This window comes from Cricetulus griseus, chromosome 3 (genome assembly GCF_003668045.3).
Source record: "Cricetulus griseus strain 17A/GY chromosome 3, alternate assembly CriGri-PICRH-1.0, whole genome shotgun sequence".
Taxonomy (NCBI): Eukaryota; Metazoa; Chordata; class Mammalia; order Rodentia; family Cricetidae; genus Cricetulus; species Cricetulus griseus.
The window spans coordinates 198,811,906-198,832,780 of record NC_048596.1 but is presented as its reverse complement, the minus strand read 5'-3'; the positions used below and the strand labels follow the sequence as shown (position 1 = coordinate 198,832,780).

The window sequence follows — 20,875 nt, the reverse complement described above, 5'->3', positions numbered from 1 at the left end:
CTCTGTGCTTACAGATATTAGGTGCTTCAAGACAAGTCCCACTTGTAGAGCGAAGTCCCACAGAGGAGTGTGGAGAGCAGCGAATTCAGGCAGAAGGAGGCCTCACACCCTCCATAAGACTAAATGGTGGGAAGCGTCTAGAAGGCCATGCTGAGTAGGTTCCAGTTCACCCTCAGTATGCATCAGGCAGCCGGCCAGGGTGGTATGAACTCTTCAGTGACAGATATGTGGTGTGAACATGCTCACCCCCCCCCCCATCATAGCTATGGAGTGTGCGGGTCTCTGACATGAAGCTGGGGCCACAGGCATTAGAGGAAGCTCTGCTCATGGGTAGGAAAGCTGCGGACAGCGTAAAGCTTCACTGTCTTTAGAAAAGGGGGTGACATCTGTACACAGGGCCAAACTTTAAGATTTTTTTTCCCTGTCTCCCTTTACACATGCACAAACACACATGCCCTGCACTGCAGAGTCTCCATTGTCACTGGTCCTTCAACATCATACTCTGGTTCATGCTTAGTGGAGGAGGTGCTTAGCCTCCTTGCCAGTGTTTCTCTTCCTCTGAGGTCCCCCAAGCCAGACTTGTTCCCGAGGTCATGAAGTCTAACCTCAGAGGACAGACAGATGTTCCTCCCTCAGAGGTAGGACACAGGCTGGGTAGAGTGGCAAGGCTTCAGGCTCTCTCTCTCTCTCTCTCTCTCCATCAAATGGAAGGAATGCCTCGTGTTTTTAACTGTGACTCAACTGGGGACCTGCTTTTGCCACGACCCAGCAAATCTAGAGAGTTCTATCATCTGTGTGCCTGCTAGGTTCCAAGGGGGATTTCATGTCTGCTTGTGTTTTGGGAGGTGGGGAGCTCCAGGGTGAGTGCTAACAATGAGTTCCTTTGGTAGGGGTGGTTGTTTTCCCCACAAAGATAGCGCTGCAACCAGTGAAGACAGGTGCTCAGTTTGCTGCCAGGTTCACCCAAACACTGATCAGCAGCCACGGCCTGATGGGGTGTGTCCCATGCCAGGGATATGAATTCCAGGTACCGCAGGAGGCTGTGGCCAGGGTATAATTGGCTGGAATGTAACTTAATATCTCTGAATACAGGCAGGAGCTGGACCCTAGGTTCGGGGCACCTCAGAGCCTTCATCTTCTTTTTCTGAAATTAGTGCTAAGCCCTTCCTCTGGGCTTCTATGTGGCCTTGATGGCTATTCTTTGCAGCTCATGGAGGTTAGATGGTTCTGAGCTGGCACCTGAGGTAATCCACCTATGCTCCCAGCATGCTTGCCTGAAGCCAGCCTTTTCTCAGCCTGGGACCCTGTATATCTGGACTTGTTTTACTCCTTCAGACAGTGCTATTATATCCTATCAACCATGGTACCGGACCATCCATAGGTACACAGAAAGGTCTGTCTCACTGAGATGGTCTCAAAACTGAAGTTCAGATTCAGAACCAAACTAGGACCCAATTCCCAGCAGCCCCTGCAAGGACCTTGCTCGTGGCCAGTGCCAGCTGCCAGGCTGTACCCATGTGTAGAGATGCCCAGCACAGCTGTGGGTGCCAGTGGGTGGGGCTTGGCACAGGACATATGCCGAGGGAGGGTCAGAGTTCCCACGGAGTGCTTCCAGGCCTCTGGCCCCCACGCCAGCTTCCCCATAGATGGCGTCATCCCCTTGTACCAAGCCACAGCATTCTTGGCCACGCTTCGGAAACCTGACTCGCTTCATACCTAACGGGACAGTGTACTTGGAGTGCTTATTTCCTATGAGTCAGTTTCCATCATCTGTCAAAAAATGCAACTTGTTTATTCCCGAGATCCTCTCAGTGGTTTTGCTGATGGTAACTGAACACAGAGTGAGTGCCTCCTCATCCCAAGCCTGTCCCGGACAGTGAGAACATCTCTCTACTGGAGGATAATGGAGGTCCAGAGACCCATGCATGGGGCCGGGGTAGGCCATCTCTGCTCACAGTTCAGTGGCCTTGGGTCAGCTGCTTATGCTCTGGGCCTCGTTCTTCCTATATAGAAAGAGGAAATTGTCCTTGGAGCTGGCATTTGAGTTTATAGGACTCATAGTGTCTCCACAGGGGAAAACAAACAATGGGAGTGCTGGAGATGATAGTGATGATGACAATGATGGTGACATTGGTTATGATGGTAATGGTGATGATGATAATGATGGTGACATTGGTTATGGTGGTAATGGTGACGATGACAATGATGGTGACATTGGTTATGGTGGTAATGGTGACGATGACAATGATGGTGACATTGGTTATGGTGGTAATGGTGACGATGACAATGATGGTGACATTGGTTATGATGGTAATGGTGACGATGACAATGATGGTGACATTGGTTATGATGGTAATGGTGACGATGACAATGATGGTGACATTGGTTATGATGGTAATGGTGACGATGACAATGATGGTGACATTGGTTATAATGGTAATGGTGATGATGGTGGTGATTTAGTGATGGAGCTGCTGTCTAACGTTTAATAATTGTATACCAGTTACTTTTGCAGGTATGACCTGAGTATTTTTAAGCCCTTTGCAACATAGAGAATACTGTTCCTTTTTTTTGTGGACGAGGCCCATGTGAGTGAGATGGTGAGTACAAAGTCACAGAGCAGGTGGCATAATGGTGTAGTGAACCTATCGGTCACTTAGCATGCAACCTCAGCCCAGGAGATAAAGGCAGGCGCATGAGTGGAAGCTGCCCTTTGCTTCTTCACTCTAAGGGATGGCATGTAAGCCACAGCTCTGCCCCCAGAAGTGGAAATACAAATGGAAATTTTGTTTTGTTTTGTCTTGTCCCACTGCTCCCAGAGTGGAGGCCATAGTCCAGGCCAACTCAGGCCACCGTCAACACCACTTTTACCTCTGTCACCATTGTCATCACCATCATCACCAAGGGAACATGGAGCAGAACCGGGAACAATTCTCTCTGGGGCATCTGCATCTCTGGTTCTCCCTTTGACACAGCTTCTTTAGATGGGAGCCACCTTCCTGTGCCTCTTGGTCTGGAGCCTGAGCCTGGCAGAAACTCCAGCACCAGTGGGATGGTGTAGACCCCGAGAAAGGACAGCACTACAGGTTTCTACCTGTCCCGGCCCTGTGGCTTGCCACAGCCTCAGTTTCCCCTCTAGAAAGCCTTGCCTCTGCCTCTGAGGACTGAGGACTGCTGCGAGAGGTGAGTCAGTTCCCAGGGAGGGCTGAGCTTGAACACTGCTGTGACTCCTGCCTCCTCCTTGGTTTGGCCAACTCTGCTTGGGGACGAGGGGTGAGAGCAGAAATTATGGTTGGAGACAAGATGGAGAATGGCCACAAATCAAGGGGCAGGCTGAGGGCTCCCCACAGGCTGGGCCTCATCCCAGTGTCCCCTCCCTGAGGCCAGCGGTGAATTCCTAAGTGGGTACATCAGTCCCCGGCCACCTCCAGCAAGGGGCTGGGCAACGCTACATGGAGACACACAGGGGTGTGGAGGGTGGCAGCTAGGGAGTCCTTGGTTCCCAGGGGCAGGGCACAATGGCATTCCTGAGACTGTGAGGGTGTGACAGTGGTCCTGTGGCTAGGAACTCTTGAATGAGAGATGTCTGCCCATTGAGAGCTTTGGGTGGCTGGGGGAGCCAGGCTCAGATTGGGTCCAGTTCAGGATCCAGTTCCTGAATCCCAGCTTGGGGTTTCTAGGGATTCTGCCCTCTTGTGGACTCCAGTTACCTGTGACCTCTGAGGTCAGCTATTGGCTGACAGAAGGACCACCTTACAATGGCCTCTGGGTTCTATTCTAACACCATGAGACTGGCCTGGGGTACACAGCAAGAAGACACCCCAGACCTCCCACTGGAGCTCGGGACTCAGAGGTGACCAAGAGGTGAACCCAGGGGAAGAGAATGGTCACCCCAGTAGATAAGTTCTTCATGGGACATTCTGAGGGGCAGACAATCCCAAATAAGATAGGGCTAGTTTCTGAAAGGTTGCCTCTGCCAGGGCCTGGGGTACCATGGGAGATTCTGGGAAGATTTGGGGCTGTAGGTCCAGGAGGTGCACCAAGGACACACTATGCACTGCCACTCAAATTACCAACACCTGCTATATAGCCCTCCCCCATTTACTTCACCTAGAGTCCCCTCCTTCCTTTGAGAGGTGGAGAGGCCTGCTTAGGTCTCTGGAAAGTTCCTGAAGGGAGAGGACAACATAGAGATTCCAGGGGATCCCAGCAGCAGAACTAGGAAAGGATGCATTCACAAAGAGTGAATGGATACATGTCTGCAAGATGTGTGCACCTCTTTATTGCAACGTTGAAACCAAAGCTGATATAGCCTAGGAGTGGCTTGTGGGTGCCAGCTTGGCTCAAGTGTCAATGTGACATGGGTCCAAGGAGGAGGCCAGGCCCCAAGGTGGGAGATCTGAGAGGTGCAGTTTATAGACTTTAGAGGTGGCACTTGAGACAGCATCTGAAGAGCTGAGGGAAAGTGATGTATGTCTAAATTCTGTGTGAACTCTGCACCCCACAGAGCTCCCCTAGGACAGGTACTCCACATACACTTGGGCTCACCAGTCCATCCTGGCTTTTCCCTGGGCCCTGGGGAGACACAGGCAACTCTTGAGGATGTAGTCGTGTGGGAGAGGACTGGTGGGCAGCTCTGGCACTGCTCAGAGGGCAGAGAGAAGCATGCGCTGGTCATGGGAGATTTAAGACCTGCCCCTGGGATTTGACCTCACCATTGGTGGAAGTCTCTACGTCCCTAAGAACTCCTAAAACATCAAGTGGTTTGGGGATGTATCCCTGATTTGGCATAATCCCTGTCACAATACTAGCTGGCTTTCTTGACAGCTGATCTGGCCTTGAATTTTGCATAAATCCAAGGGACCCCAAGTAGGCAAAACAATATGGACAAAGAAGTGCACAGCTGGAGACTCATACATCCCCACCTCAAAGCTAACTTTCAATCTACAAGAGAAGGGTATGTGTTGGTCTAGGAAAGGGCACGGTGGAAGAGACTGAGGGTTCAGAAACCAGCCCTCATATATGGTATGCCAGCTTCAACAAGACAAAGGGTAGCCCCCCAGCAGAAGGTCCTGGGTCAACTGGCTGCCCACATATGACAGAACGAAGTGGGTCTCCTACCCCAGGCCATTTACAAAGGGTAACTGAAAATGGACTGAAGGCCTGGATACAAGGGCTAAACCCTAACAGACTTAGAAAAAAGCAAGAGTGAGTCTTTGTAACCTTGACTTTAACAATGGGCTCTCATATAAGGGCTCAGAAGCACACAGGGCAACAGGAAATACAGGGCTCCTTCAAAGCAAAACCTTTTGTATCAAATGATAATGTTAAGAAAGTATTCGAGAAGTGCACAGAATGGGAGAAAAAGGTTTGCAAATTATCTGACAAGGGCTGAGCCTAGAATATACACACCCCCTCCCTCTCTTTTCTTTTTTTAGTCAGGGTTTCACTACTTAGCTCTGGCTAGCTGGAACTCACTGTGTAGACCAGGTTGGCCTCAACTTTACAGAGCTGCCTGCCTCTTCCTCCCAAGTACAGAATTACAGACCCCCCACACACTCTTAAGATAATAATGAAAGACAAAAATCCAATTAAAAAATTGGCAAAGGCTCTCTCTCATTGTGATCTGAGTGTGAAATGTCTCCCACAGGCTCATATGTGTGAATACTGGTCCCCAGCTTGTGGTGCAGTTGTGGAAGGGCATAGAACCTGTAGGTGGTAGAGCCTTAGTGTAGGAAGTGCATCACTAGGGGCAGCCTTGGGGGTTTTGTTTTCCATCCATCCTTCCTTCCATCCATCCATATCTATCTAGGACAGTGTTTTGCCTGCCTATACCACATGTATGCCTGGTGCCCTTGGAGGTCAGAAGAGGATATCCACTCCCCTGGAACTGGAGCTGCAGATAGTTGTGAGTCACCCTGTAGGTGTTGGGAATCGAACCGAGGCCCTCTGCAAGAAAAAGTGCTCTTATCTGCTCAGCCAATTCTCCAGCCTCCACGGGCCTTGAAGTTTTATCCTTGGCCTTATTCCCTGTCTGCTCCAGCTTCCTAACTGCAGATGTCATGTGGCCAGCTGTCACACACCCTCCCACCATGACCTCCTTACCGCTGTCGACTATGTCCCTCCTTAAACTGGGAGCCAGATTAACCATTTCCTTCTGCAAGAGGCTTCTACCAGGCATTCTGTCACAGCAACCAGAAAAGTAACCAATACAGATCTGAATGGACATTTTTCCAGAGACGGTGGCTGGTAAGCATATGCAAAGTGGATATGAGGCATCAAGAAATGCAAACTGAAACCACTTCACACCCACAAGGTCAGCCATCACGAGATAGACAATCACAGGGGATGGTGACCTGGGAAAGCTGCAGACCTTCACGCTGCCAGCAGGAATGAAAAACTGGGTCACCTGGTCTACCACTCTGGCCACTCCTCAGAATGTTGAACCTAGAGTAGCCATGTGACCCAATGACTGCACCAGTAGATCTACACCCAAGAAAAATGAAAACTTCCATCCACATAGAAACTCCTACACAAATGTCCGCTACTCACAATAGCAGCAGTGGGAACTGTCAGAACTTCCAACAGGGGAAGAGAACAGCCAGCACAGTGTGGTCTCTCACGCAGCGCCATCATTCAGCCATAAGAACAAATGCAGAGCTGACTCACCCCACAGCACTTTGAAGCTTGCTGAGTGAAAGAAGCCAGGCCCACAAGACCACATGCCGCATGGTTCTGTTACATAAGATGTCAAAAAAGACAAATGTATGGAGACAAGAGAGGAAATTAGCAGCTGCAGGGTGGGGCAGGACTACGGGTGTGATGAGAGCTATGGGGTTTCTTCTCCAGGGTGGAAGGGACACTCTGCAGTGAGATAGTAGGATGGCTGTATAGCTCTGAGAGTATGTCCACTGAGCCAGATGCTTCTGGAGGGTGGGTTTTTATAGTGCAAGAGTAACAGCTAAATACAGATGTTCTGAAGAGTTCACTGCCTCATCTCCCTGGTTGAGGTGGAAATGGAGCGGAATGTGTGTTAAAGCAGAACCTGTTCAAACCTACTTCTAAGAGCAAAATCCCGGGTCACTCTGTCTCCGTGGCATGGAGGTGTCAGAGCTCACAGCCAGTTGAGTGATGCTATGTTTCACCTCCTAGGCAACTTGACCAAGTAGGATGTTAGGGCCACCCAATGTCTATAGAGCCTGTGAATAGGGGGCATGTGGTGGTTGACCCCACAGAGGGTATTTTACCTGGTATAGGCAGGAGTATGAGCAGATCCCTCAGACCTTTAGGGGCCTAGTCAGCAAAAGACACTCACACAGTGCCTGCTGGACAGGGTCCTGCACACTGGATGCAGAGTGCATGGGTCACAGCACCTGGTAATGCTGACGACTGGGCAGGAGGCTCACTTAGTACATCTTTAAAGGTGCCTCCTTCATCCCATGACAGAATCCTAGTTCTACATGTTGGGGTACTGCAGGAAAGCTGGCAACAGGAGTCTTATCTTCCTATTTCCTTGTATGAGTGCACATGTATGTATGGGGGGCATTGTATGGGGGAGTGTGAAGGGTGTGTGTGTGCATGTGTGAACACAGGCACTGTGTACATGTGTGGGAGTGGGCATGGTGTGCAAGCATGTGTACATGTGTGAGTGTGCATGCCCTCATATTTCCTAGATGTGCAGAAGTCCTCCAGCGTGGCCTGCCCTGGGGCCAGGCATGTACGCATAGGACTAGGAGGTACCAGTGCCCAGGTGTGTTCACTCAGCATGGCTGTCACAGTTCTGTTCTCAGTATGGCTCACACTACCTTACACTGTGAGGCATGCAGGGGGCTTCTAAACCATCCAGTTCCTTGGTGGACCAAGAGTGTGGTTTGTAGGGTCCAGAACTCAGAATTTGAAGCAGAGGAATAGTTACTACTCAAATCCAAGCAGGAGTACTAGGCAATCCACTTGCTGGGACAGGCAGCACCCTGGTCCTCAGTAACTTGTTATCTCCATCTTAGCAGAGGAACAGAGTCTAGGAACTGGTTTGCAGCCTCTAGCTACAAATACTCCTGGGGAGGGACAGGGTGCCAACAAGATGGTGAGGATTAGGCTGGCACTTTTCCTGGTGGTTGTTTGACTTCTACATTCTCTCTCTGTGTGGGGGTGTATGAATATATATGTGTGTGTGTGTGTGTGTGTGTGTGTGTGTGTGTGTGTGTGTGCGTGCGCGTGCATGCGTGCGCGTGCAGGAGCTCACTGTGAATATGTGAAGGATAGACATTGACATCAGATGTCCTACTTGAGCGGTCTCTGCTTTTTGGTTGTTGTTTGGTTGGCCATTTTGAGATGAGATCTCTCACGGAATCTGGATCCTGTTTTTGGTAGGCTGGCCAGCCAGGGAGCCCCCAGGATCTTCCTGTCTACTGACCACTCCTGTAGGTGTACACCACTGAACCTGACTTTTACATGAGTTCTGGGGATCCAAGATCAGGTCCTCATGCTTGCACAGCAAGCGATTTACTCACTGGGCCATCCCCCCAGCCTGGCTCCTATACTCCTGAAGCTGAAGGTGCCATGGAGACCAGAAATAATTCCAGAGCTACATGGACAAGTGTGGGAACATGCTGGTCCTGCTCATGGCTCCCTGGGGTGATGGGTGACTCAGTCAATGTGAGTCAAAATGGTTCCTAGCACATCCTTGCTGGCCTCTTCCTCCTGGCCTCTTGTCATTTCCTATCTCCAGATGTTTGGGGTTGCTGGCACTGGCCCTGTATACTCAGCTATAGTGTGGGAGGGTCTGCAGTGCATAGAGACTATATGGATTCCTTCAGGTTTCTTGTCCTAGCCAGTCCCAGATAAGATAAGTGGCTGTAAATAGATGGCCTCACTCCCTTCCCAGGACTCTCCTTACACCCTAGGATGACTTTCTGGAAGAATTTTTCCGGAAAATCTCAAACTGCTCCCAAAGTCATTTGAAAGAGAGTCTGAACAGGCACCGAGTATGGGCTCAGATACTGAGTATCAGCTCAATAGCCCCAGAGCAACCTGGTTCCTTAGGAAGCTCCTACTCTGAGCCAGTGGTTCTCTGAAGAAGTAGGCAGGGCCAGGCAGCAGCAACAGCTTTTCCTGAGAGAAATGTTTGAGGTGAGTGGGACTGCTTGGGGCCTGGAGTATGTGTGTCCAACCCATCTCCTACTGGGCTCCAAGCTGGGCACTTAGGAATGGGTATCAGACATACCTTACCCTCTGGTCAGAGGAAACAAACTGGGCTGTGAATCCTGCTGGAAGGTACCCACGCCCAACATCACCAAGCATTTCATAGGACTGTGTGCTGCCCTGCAGGAGGTGAGCGGAATACAACTCAGTAGCAGCTCTGTAACTTCAGGCAAACGTATCATGGCAGCATCAATGTGGAATGAGGCACATCACTAAAACACGCCACAGGTAGCATGTGCCTGCTCCAGAAGCTTCTAAAAGAGAGCCAGGGAGAGCTGGTGTCTCTGATAGTGTAGACCACATGACAGGACAGATGGCTGGCATGGCCAGCTTGTCGGCAAAGCCTAAACTTGGTTCTTCCAACTGCAAGTCCAGTGTCCACCCAGCGGTGGAGTGCTCCAGTGGCCAGAGGCTCCTAGAGTAGAACAGGCTTTGGTGAACAAGAAGTGACCTCCACCAAGGGAAGATGCCAGTGCAGGAGACAGGAGGTTGATGATTCTAGTCTCTTTTCCCTGGTCAGGCAACTCAAGTCAAATTGGATCAAGGTTGGTGGGACTTGTCCCCTGAGCATCTAAACCTGGCTCCTTCATCAGCTGATGCTGCTAAGAACCAACCTGGCCCTGGGAGTCCTTCCTCTGCCACACTGTGGGCTCCATAGAGTCTAACAACAAGCTGAGAGTGGACCACGTAGGACCCTCAAGGCATAGGCAAAGGCCCCCTTACCCTGATGACCTCTTAGCTGGGCAAGGTTGCAGGGTTGGTACCCAGTTTGGGAGGGTTCATGAGATCTTGTCTTTTAAAGGCTGCCCAAGAACACAGAGGCCGCCATCATGTAAACATCATAGTCCCCATAGAGTTCAGCCCTTGGCTCTCATGGTCACAATCTCAAGACAAGTTGCCAGAGACCCTGAAGACATGTTTCTTCCAGACTTCTGTGGCATCCACGAATTTCTACCCAGTTCCCTTTGCCTAGGAACAACCTGAGCTGATGGACCTTGACCACTGTCCTTGGTCTGCTTCAAGCCCTTCCCTTAGGAAGCCTTCTCTCTGGACTCCAGGTTCCTAGGCTGCCTCTTCCCTCCTCTAACAATGTCCTGTGCACTGGAATGCTAGCCTGGTCTCTGCATCCAGGGAGACAGAGCCAGTGTCTGGGAGACTCCTGCCATAGGTTTACCCTCACCAGGCTAAGAGTGTCCACGAGGGGCTGCTGTGATGAAGTGTGTGTGTGGGGGGGTGATTGCACTTGGGAGGAGTTAAAACCAGTGGGAGGGGGCTTTGGCTTTGAGAATGGAGAGCTCCTGACACATTTATTTGCATAAGCTGGTGCAGACCTGCTGTGGTACTAAGCTCAGTCAGGTTGTGGGCTGGAGCCGACTGAGGAGGGTGGGGTGGGCTCTGTGACCTTCCAGTACGGGACCAACATCCTGGGAACAGGTCCATCTGAATTAGTGAGGCTGTAGTGCGTCCACACCCTGTCTACGCCTTGTTAAATTTTCCTAATGTGGAAAGTTGAAAGCAAACAAGGGTGTCCCAGTCTTGCCTTCTTCTCCTCAGCCTTGCTCAAGGGACCTGTAGCTGCCAGGCTTGCCCCATAGGGACAACACAGAGAGGTCCTCCAGGACATGGAGATTAGGTGATGACTCCTAGAATGTTATATTCTGAGCCTGGCTAGCTCTCCAAGACTCTTCCAAGGGAGCTCCTTGTCAGGTCCCCGCCACCACATCCAAAAAAAACCTGGACAAAAGGATAACTGGTGTCTATTAGCACACCAAGGTGTCCCTTGGTCTCCAGGTTCATTCAGTACCTATGGCTCCCCTCAACACTTCTTACCCCACCCCTACCTTAAACCTGTCAGGGGCTTCCCTTCCCTTCCCCCAGCTTTCTCCCCCTCTCTGCTATATAACCCTATTATTTTGGCCATGTGCTCTCTTGGTTCTTCTCTCTCTTGGCTCCTCTCTTGGCTCAATCTTGGCCTCTTTGCCCTCTTGGCTTTCTCTCCTCTTCTGCTGTCACTTTCCACCACCACTCCTCTCATGGCCTGCTCAGTCTGCTGGCCTGTTCAGTCCACTACTTTCTCCCCCTGCTCTGGACTCTTCCAGAGACCTCTAGCTATACTGTCCTACACATCTACAACAAATGCCTTTCTTCAACCATACCTTGGAGTGAACATGTCCTCATATTCATTCATACCCCAAGGCAGAACACCCAGTAGAAGCCAAGCTTGGGGCATTGTCTCACCATGAACACACCTGTGTCACCTACTCCCCTAGAGGAGAACAGGACCTTTGAGACAGCTGCTCCACTAGGAGTCCAGAGGCCCCCCCTTTTTTTCAAAGCCTCACAGTGAACAGTGAGGGGGCCCAGGAGTTCAGAGTCTAGTACTCCCCTACATGGAGCTCAGGTGTGTCCAGAGAGGTAATGGTCACCTGAGAAGGACCCTCAAAACTATAGCATGCTCCTGCCCACTGCCAGGCCCTCTTCTGGCACTGCTGGCTCCCCTGTACCCATCCCTGGACTTCCTACCCTTTATCTGTACCCTCCGACCCAACACGTCCACTCCATAGCCCATCAGTATTCTAGTTCTCAACACAGGCTTTGTAGAACTCTACTTCTTGGAGGCCTTTGAGGACCCCATTTATGGAGGCTCCCTCACTGTGACCTGTCATCTATCTCAGATATCCTTTTAGTCTTTCTCTGCCTTACTTCCACCCATTTCCAAGTGTGTGCTAGGGAGTGTGAACAGACTTCTGGGCTCTCAACGTTAGGGGCATGGTGCCTGCCAGGTTTCTCTTGGGAACCTGTGTCCCAGCAATGTCTGTACATGCACTAGGAATTAATGAATGAGTAAACAAATGGATGAATGAACATGGGAACAAGTAGAGAAGATGTGGTTCAGGCTGTCATTGTGTCCCCCAAGCTCACACGACTCCTGATCCCAAGGGGGTAGCATGAGAAAATGGGTCACTGGAAAGTGACAGATCCAGGGAACAAAGCCTCATGAAGGTGACTGTGCTATATGAAAGGGACCCACAGGACAGCACCCAGTTCCATATCTGCAGACATGGAGTGAAGGTGACATTAGTATCCAGAAGAGGCCCCGAGAATGACTGCACCTGCCCTCAGGCATCTGGACTCCAGCACAGATGTTCAAGCTGTCTGGTCTCCAATACCTGTCACAGAAGCCAGGATGGCTGGAGCACAGCAGCCGGGATGCTAGGGAAATCAGTCTTTCTCTGATCTACACCATCGCTCCTATGTTGACACATTCAATTTCTCTAATTCCCACCAGCTTTATGAGCTCCGGATTTTTCAAAGCTGTCTGTTCATGGTCCAGTGTTGTCAGTGCTATGTCAGGGCTCCCAGACAGTCATAGGGGCCAGAAGCATTTAGCAATAGCTCCATTCAGGGCTGCAAGAGTCACAGTAGAAGACTGGAGCCACATGTCTCCATCTACTTGTGACTGCTGCTGACAAAACTGCCTGCCAGTCATGCATGCACATCTCATCCAGACCTGCGATGTGAAACGTGGAGACACCCCAGAGCTTGTCCTTGGCCATGCCTTGATGGGTTACATGCCTTTGTATTTACATTTGTAAACTCTACAAGAAACTTCTGGAATGGGGGGGACACGAAATCCACAGTAGGATTCTATTTTTTTCCTTACACTTCTGTGATATTCCAAACCAAGACTTCTAACTGAAGAAGCTCTTGGTTTCTGCTAAGAGAATAGCTGCCCCTTATTTTTAAGGTTAGTTACTGAGAGAAACCAACATAAGAATGATTTATTTTGGCTCACGATCTCAGAAGGTTCAGCTCATGATCTCTTTGCCCCTCCCGTGTTGGCACGCATGAGGCAGAGTATTGTGGCAAGAGGGCTGAGTGAAGAAGAGCTACTGCTCACCTTTGGTGGGAAGAAAGGAGAGGGGGGAAGGACAGACAAGACACTCCCTTCAAACTGCACCCCTATTTCTTCAAATAGGCCCCACTTCCCACTTGTTGATCATCTATGAACTCATCAGCGGGTCATATGAGTGCCCACATGATCTCACCACCATCTGGGGACTAAGCCTCCAACACAATAGGGACACCTCACACCCAAACCATGATATATGCTTAGTCTTCTCCAGAGATCTGACATGGCAAGTGGCTGAGGTCCAGACTGTCCTGGGCAGCTGTGGGCAGGCCTGGGTTTAGAAGTTCCTGGTAGACCGGCTTTGTCTGCTCTGATTCCTCCTCCTCCTCCTCCTTTCCTTCCCCAGAGCCCTACTCCCTTCCAATTCCAAACCTCAGAGGGGCTTCTGAGGACAGGTTGGGCAGCCTGACAATGGGGGCTGGTGCCACATGCTGTGTGCCATGTGCTGGGGGTAACAAAATCGACAGAGGCAAACCAGTTACCCGCTGGCCACATCTGGTCACATCTCCCATGATGGTAAACGAACAGAAAGCAGGACCTGGGGCCATGCAGGGGGAAAGTGGATGTGGCCAGGTAGATGGGACCGGTCTCATTGCCCACCAGTCTGTGACTCACTCCCTCAAACTCCCTGTTCAGCTGTGGGAAGCAAATCTGAATGGAACTGAAAACACCCCAGCCATTGTGGGTGACAAATGGAATCAGGACTGCCTTGTCTCCACCCCACCCTCCACGCTATGTCAACATTCCACTTTACCTGTACCTAGACACTTGGGACAGTGGCTGACATGGCTGGCTGCTTACTGGACACTGAGTCCTTCTCCTTTGGAGAGATGATGCTCTCAGTGTTTGGAGATCACGAGATGCTGAGAGATGAAGCTGGACATAGCACTGGGGCTCCATGTCCATCTTGAACATCTGACATGGCCCTTGCCATAAACAGCCCCAAACAATGAGCCACACCACAGCCACCATTTTCCCACCTTGTGTGAAGTGGCTTCCCTTCCTTTCCGCTGAGTATGTACATGCCCATCAGCACCAATGCTACTATGGGGTTAGGAACTTGTGCCTGTGAGGCCAAGCCACTCCCACCCAGCATCTGGGGTCTAGAGTAGTTGGCAGGAGACCATCAGTGGCCTCCAGGCTGATGAATCTCATCAGGGTTTCCAGGGCTGCAGTGGAAGGGAAATTGCTGTCGCAGGGAAGGATCCGTGCAGGAAGGGGCCTTCTCTGTGAAGTGGACAGCCTGAGGCTGAGGCTCATCAAAACCAGACCCTGCTGGGGCTGTCTTCTTCTCATAGTTAGATGTGTCTTGTGCACAGAGTCCCGTGGCTTCCTCTCAAGAAGCCCCTGCGTCTCAGGCTGAATGTAGATTCTGAGGTTCCTGCCAGGTGCCACGTGTACATCACAAGACAGCACTGTTCGGAGTGTGCAGGGGCTATAAGCGTATCTTCAGAGTGTCCTTGTTCCCAGTGCGCAGAGACTGTAAGCTCTGTCCCTTAGCTCCTTGTTGTCTCTGTGTGTGCAGAAATGGATGTGGCCACTTTGAGGTGGCCATTTATGTCCCTCACAAGCAGGCTAGTGCTGCCAGGCATCTCCTCCCATGGAAACCACGACACATGAGAACTTCACCCCCCCCCCCCAGTAAGAGGGGTTATGCTGAAGTCACAGAAACCTTTGGAGACCCTGGGCCTGCTCGTCCTGGCTGCAGGTTTCTCACTGCTCACTAGGACTATGGATAGCACAAGGGCATAGGTCATTTCTGACAGTTCTTCTGTTACTGGAATGACTGTTAGGTGATTCCCAGGCCCCATCCTATAGCCCTTAGTGCTGCAGGACCTTCAGAAGTGGCCTTCCCCAGTCCCAACTGCATTTATACAGGCCCTGCTACAGCACCATGACATCTGCTAGACACTGGGTCACAGAGATAGCAGAGGCCAGATTGTTGGGGGAACGACCATTGTCATTAGGAGGATACTGTGTCAGCTTTCAGTGACTAGATACAGGGACACGGGGCGGGGGTGGCAAGCTCCCCCTGGAAAAAGCTTCTTGCCTGGGATAACCCTGCTTCCAAAGAATGTGCACCCACCCGCCTCCTTTCTCTTTTTCATTTTGAGCCAGGGTCTCACTTTGTAGCCTGGCCCTGAACTCACAGTCATCTGTCCTAAGCCTACCAAGGTTTGGGGGTCACAAATGACACCACCACACCTGGTTACAAGAAATCTTTTCTTGCTAGTGTTCTTGAACCGACTGGGAACTAAGAAATTGGGGATCCAAACCTAGCCAAGGCTGAGCAGAAATGTTGAGTGGGTACTGAATGAGAGGATTGCAAAACTATGCTGTAGACAGCTTAGATACCCCAGATCTTACAGGAGACAATGAGGCAGCACCAGGAAAGAATGCAGGGAATAAATGGGGGAGGGATTAAAAGGGAGAGACAGGAAAGGAGGGAGGAAAGCCCGAACTTCATCTTGGGAGCAGGATACAAGTGTAGGGAGCTGTCTTGGGCAATGTCTGGATGGCACATGGGTCAGCAGTTAATTCTGATGGATGTTCTAGTCTGACAGTTTCTCTGATCTTTGTTGCTGGTCCAGCCTATTTCAGTCCCAAGAAACTTTTGTTCACAGAGGGATGCAAGCCAGAGCTTCCTGGGAGACCTGGGAAGGAATGTGGCGCTCTCTTGATGTCACTGAGCCCCTCCTTGCACCTATTCCCCTCAGCATGGGACACCTGTCCCCTCAGTCTGACTTCTGCTTCAGGACCAAAACCGAAATTCTAAGTAGCCATCCCTAACCACAAACCCATGGCCTTTCCTGCCTTGTGACCCTCACCCAGACCCCAGGACTTGACACACCCACCTTGGTTTGATACTGCAGCCTTCCATTCTACGCTGGTCTCCTTGCAGAATCAAAGAAAAACTTCAAGAGGAGGAGACATTTAGGTTGAGAGGCAAACAATGCATCCCCTTTGAGACTTCGAGGAAGAAGAAATGGCCAGTACAGAGGCCTTAAGAAGAAAAATGCTCACACAAGCATGTGTCATGGGACATCACTGCCTATCTGCTTAGTGAATGAGTCCATCCATCTGCCAGCCATTCATCCATCCGTCTATCCATCCACCCACCCATAGGTCCATCCATACACCCTTCATTCTCTCACACTCAACTACTCACTAATCCACCAATTTACCTATTAATCAATGAATCATCCTTTACAGGCTCATTAATCTACCCTTTCATTCATGCTCAAGCCATGCTGCCACTCCCCTATCCACTAATACAACAATTCACCTATTGACTCATCAGTCAGTTGACCCGTTTACCTATCTATTAATTCATCTATCTGCCCATCTACCCATTCACTATCCATTAATCCACCCATCAACCACACTAAGTCAAAGTGTCTGTTGACTTAAGAGAATGGAGTGGAGGTAGATTTGTACTGTGATGGGGGGGGTCAGCATTTATCTCCGTCTATCTGCATAAAGGATGAGAAATATGTTCTCAAATCTGGGGCATTTATAAACCTCTTGGAATTGTGCCCCTCAAGGGACATTCTTGTGGGTTAGTGTCAGGTAAGGATTCAGAACATAAGATTTAGAGTGAATTGTACACAAATTAAATTCAGCCAGGAGGGACTTTATAACCTGGGCTGGAAGAAGCTAATATATGGAAAAATTGACTTGAGCAAGTGCTGAAAAGGCCACTGGCAAGTGACAGACTCAGTCTGCATGTCGCCACAGGAGGGGTAGCGATGGGCCCAGCCTTCAGCCAAGTGCACTGAGCTCTGGTTAGGCTGCCACCTCATTCTACCCAGATCCCACACTATTCTCCCCTTCATGCCCATTCTGCAACATGGTCTGTTTGGCTCTTTACCATGAGCGTCTCCTGCCACACAGCTTTTCAGGGAAGTATTTCCATGAGTGATTGCTCCCAGTCTCTCACTGTAGTCCTGGCCAGTCGGCTGTCACGGAAGGGATGGCAGAGGCCTGCAGACACTAAGTCACCACTTTGGGATTGTAGTAGGGATGTACAGTCAGGCCTTCTATCCAGTGCCCTTCTGCCCATCCCCAGGTGTCTCTGGCTCACTGCTCATGGCTAGGTCCAAGGAATCCATCACTGCAGTCTCTGAGCCACAACTGTTTAATGCCCACTCTGCTTGTGCCCATATAGGCTCACCTGGAGTTCCTCCAGCTCCATCACCATTCCCGAGTCTCCTCTGCCCTGTCCCTTAGCTCCTCCCATGTCACTCATTGTCCTCATCTGTGACCACTGGATATAAATCCACTTCCTGTTCTCCAAACCCAACATCTACTGGTAAGCCTTAGTCCCCAAGTATGATTTGCCTCAGGATGGGATCCTCAGGCCCCTTGGCACCAACCTCTCACACGAGGATATCAACACACGGAGGCCAGTCCCAGCTCCTGGGACACACTGATGAGCAAATCTTAACTACCCACACCGGCTACCAAAGGAGAGGTCTTCTATCCCAGAAGTGAGGCAGAGCACAGCTAATGCACTTTCCCAGTCACTGGGTCTGGAAGCCCCATAATTCTGCTCTTCTGCCTGCCTGCCTATTCCATAGCTAAAATGAGCCATCAGCACTGCAAAGTGTCTCATACAGGCCCTTCAGTTCTCTGCCTGCTGTGGGAAGGGCTGATTGAGAGGTGACAGGCTAACTAGCAAGGCAAGTTTAATCCTGACTCCATTTTTTTTTTATTACGAGGGCACTTCCAGGTAAGTTACTCTACAAAGCCAAGCCTCAGTCTTCTCTCAAATAGAAAGACAACAGCTGCCTGAAAGGGCAGCCGGGGTATCCTGCTCAGTGATAAGACAAGTACATGTTTGCACATGGAACAACTTGAGAAACTGTGTGTGTGTGTGTGTGTGTGTGTGTGTGTGTGTGTGTGCTAGAGGAATATACTAGCTGTCTTGCTCGATCACATTCCATAGTATTCCCTTGAGACAGGGTGTCTTACTGAACCTGGAGCTAGGCTAGCAGCCAGAAAGCCCCAAAGACATTATGTTTCTATTCTCCTGCCATTCAGCATTGCGGTTACAGGCACATGTGCAGCCATGCCTGGCTTCTTGTGTGGGTGCTGAGTTTCAAACTCAGGTCCTCATGCTTATCCAGCAAGTCCTCATGCTCACTGAGCCATTCCCCAGCGCTCTGGCTGGATTATACACTGGCTTCTTACTGAATGGGAAACAGCTCCCAAATCTGACAACCCTGGATTCTGATCAGTTTGCAGATCAAACCCACAATGAAGCTGTGGGTCCAAGTGCATGACAGGACTTCAAGGGGACAACATCGGGTGAACATCAGACTCCCAAGGGACATATAGCCCTGAAGCTGAGAGCCAGGGCACAAAGGAGAGGGCAGTCAGGCCACCCCTATCTGTCGGTGAGCACATCCTGGCCCACCTGGAGTCACTCAGCAGTCACGTCCTAGGTCACTTCCATGGCAGGAGCCATTGTGGGCAGGGGTCAGTGACAAGGCTGATGCAATCAGGTCCAGGCAGTGTTCAGTGCCAGGGATAACACAGTGAAGTACTCACTTCCGTAGCAGCAGCCACAGTATCTGTCCAAAGGAGGACATCAAACTGAAAACACAGTTGGCTTGATGTCATAAGGCCATATTCAATACTGTCATAAACAAGTGAGTGCCCACGAGATGTGACTTCAGTCATTCACCACTTCATTCATCCATTCAGAAGACTGGAAGTGGAAATAATACAATGTAGGAACCAGTAATGAGCATATGGTTGAGTAACACCTGGATTAGCAGGAACTTTGCCTAGAGTGTTGGGGGGGGTAGATGAGGAAGATAACAGTTCCCATTTGGTGTAGAGACCTGGAGTCAGGCCCACTTAGTTCTCAATATTAATTTACTTATCATTGTAAACTCAGAGAGCTCAAAACTTTAAAAAGCCCATTAAGGATCCAGTAACTAACACATGATCATGTGCACTGCTGACTGGGGCTCTTAACTAATTACTTGGAACCAAATGTGGCCCTGAGATGCCATCACCCTGAAAACAGCAGATGTGACACAATGGCTTCAGGAAAGGGACATCAAACACAGGACTGGGAATGAACTGCTCTGAGAACTCCAAAGACCCGCTCCCTTCTGTGCAGTGTCTCCTCATGCCCTCTATGGGTACCGCTTTCAAGCATGTGACCTTCTGCACACAGTGTCTCCTCCTGCCCTCTATGGATACCGCTTTCAAGCATGTGACCTTCTGCACACAGTGTCTCCTCATGCCCTCTATGGGTACCGCTTTCAAGCATGTGACCTTCTGCACACAGTGTCTCCTCCTGCCCTCTATGGGTACCGCTTTCAAGCATGTGACCTTCTGCACACAGTGTCTCCTCCTGCCCTCTATGGGTACCGCTTTCAAGCATGTGACCTTCTGCACACAGTGTCTCCTCCTGCCCTCTATGGGTACAGCTTTCAAGCATGTGACCTTCTGCACACAGTGTCTCCTCCTGCCCTCTATGGGTACCGCTTTCAAGCATGTGACCTTCTGCACACAGTGTCTCCTCCTGCCCTCTATGGGTACCGCTTTCAAGCATGTGACCTTCTGCACACAGTGTCTCCTCCTGCCCTCTATGGGTACCGCTTTCAAGCATGTGACCTTCTGCACACAGTGTCTCCTCCTGCCCTCTATGGGTAAGCTTTCAAGCATGTGACCTTCTACACACAGTGTCTCCTCCTGCCCTCTATGGGTACAGCTTTCAAGCATGTGACCTTCTGCACACAGTGTCTCCTCCTGCCCTCTATGGGTACCGCTTTCAAGCATGTGACCTTCTGCACACAGTGTCTCCTCCTGCCCTCTATGGGTACCGCTTTCAAGCATGTGACCTTCTGCACACAGTGTCTTCTCCTGCCCTTCTCCTACTGCTTTCAAGCTCATGAGAAGTGCAAGAGACAATGTTGAGAGCAAGGGCATGGGAAAGGCCTTCAGTACAGAGGCCTTGGCAGCATATGTTAGCTCCAGCTGGCATGAGTCAGCATGGTGCTGTCGGCCCCTGGCTGTGACTGCCTCAGCTGGGGTCGCCCTGTGGGCAGCTCCATCTCCTGCTGCTTTTTGGTCTGTGGGTGCTGCAAGATGACTATGACTTGGGAACAAACATCTTTCCCAAGGAATGTCTGGGAAGAGTCTATCTTCATTGGATTGTGACACAGCCGAGGCTCCAGACACTTAGGAATGCCTGTTGCCCACAGTGACAGTGACAGCTACCCCTGGTTAGGTGGTGTTGCAAGGAGCTTCCTCCCCCAACTGCATAAAGCAAGCCAATGGTTGCATGCTTCAGAACGTTTGGATCTGGTCTATGAATCAAGCCACACACATTTGCCAATCTGAGAGTTTCTGACGTCAGTTACCAGGGGTGTTAGGTACATGGTGCAAGAGAGCTCAGGAATGCACTCACTGGGGTCTAATGCCTGGGGCAAGAGCTGATTACCAGCTGCCCTATGCCTCTGTTTTAGCTTCTTCACAGAGTGGAAGTGGAGACTCATTGAGTCCATTCTTGAGGGGCACTAACATGGTGGTTCACAACAGGCACTCAGCAACTGGTGCTCACCCGCTGGTGCTGTTGCGTTATTGTTCTCTGTCATTATTACCACCATTGCCATCACCGCCATCACCATCATATTTCATCATCACCTCCCTCATCACCACCATTATCGCCATCACTGCTATGCCCTGATTACTATCACCATCATTGCTATCAACATCACCATGACCACGATCTATTCATCA

The 20,875-nt window shown here is 50.5% G+C and overlaps 1 protein-coding gene and 1 long non-coding RNA gene across 5 annotated transcripts in view; one reads left to right on the top strand and one right to left on the bottom strand.

The window, feature by feature from the left end:
* The window catches only part of Znf469 (zinc finger protein 469), a 104,718-nt gene that overhangs the window by 77,358 nt on the left and 6,485 nt on the right, over positions 1 to 20,875 (bottom strand). The window lies entirely within an intron of this gene.
* Positions 1,667 to 6,996, top strand: LOC103161370. Of its 3 annotated transcripts, none has more exons than XR_004769298.1 (5): positions 1,667 to 1,936; positions 2,504 to 2,600; positions 2,976 to 3,183; positions 3,681 to 3,853; positions 5,813 to 6,996. It is a non-coding gene; the product is annotated as an uncharacterized LOC103161370 (long non-coding RNA). The 3 variants fall into 3 exon arrangements; XR_004769297.1 differs by having other exon boundaries at positions 2,820 to 3,183; XR_004769299.1 differs by lacking the exon at positions 2,504 to 2,600.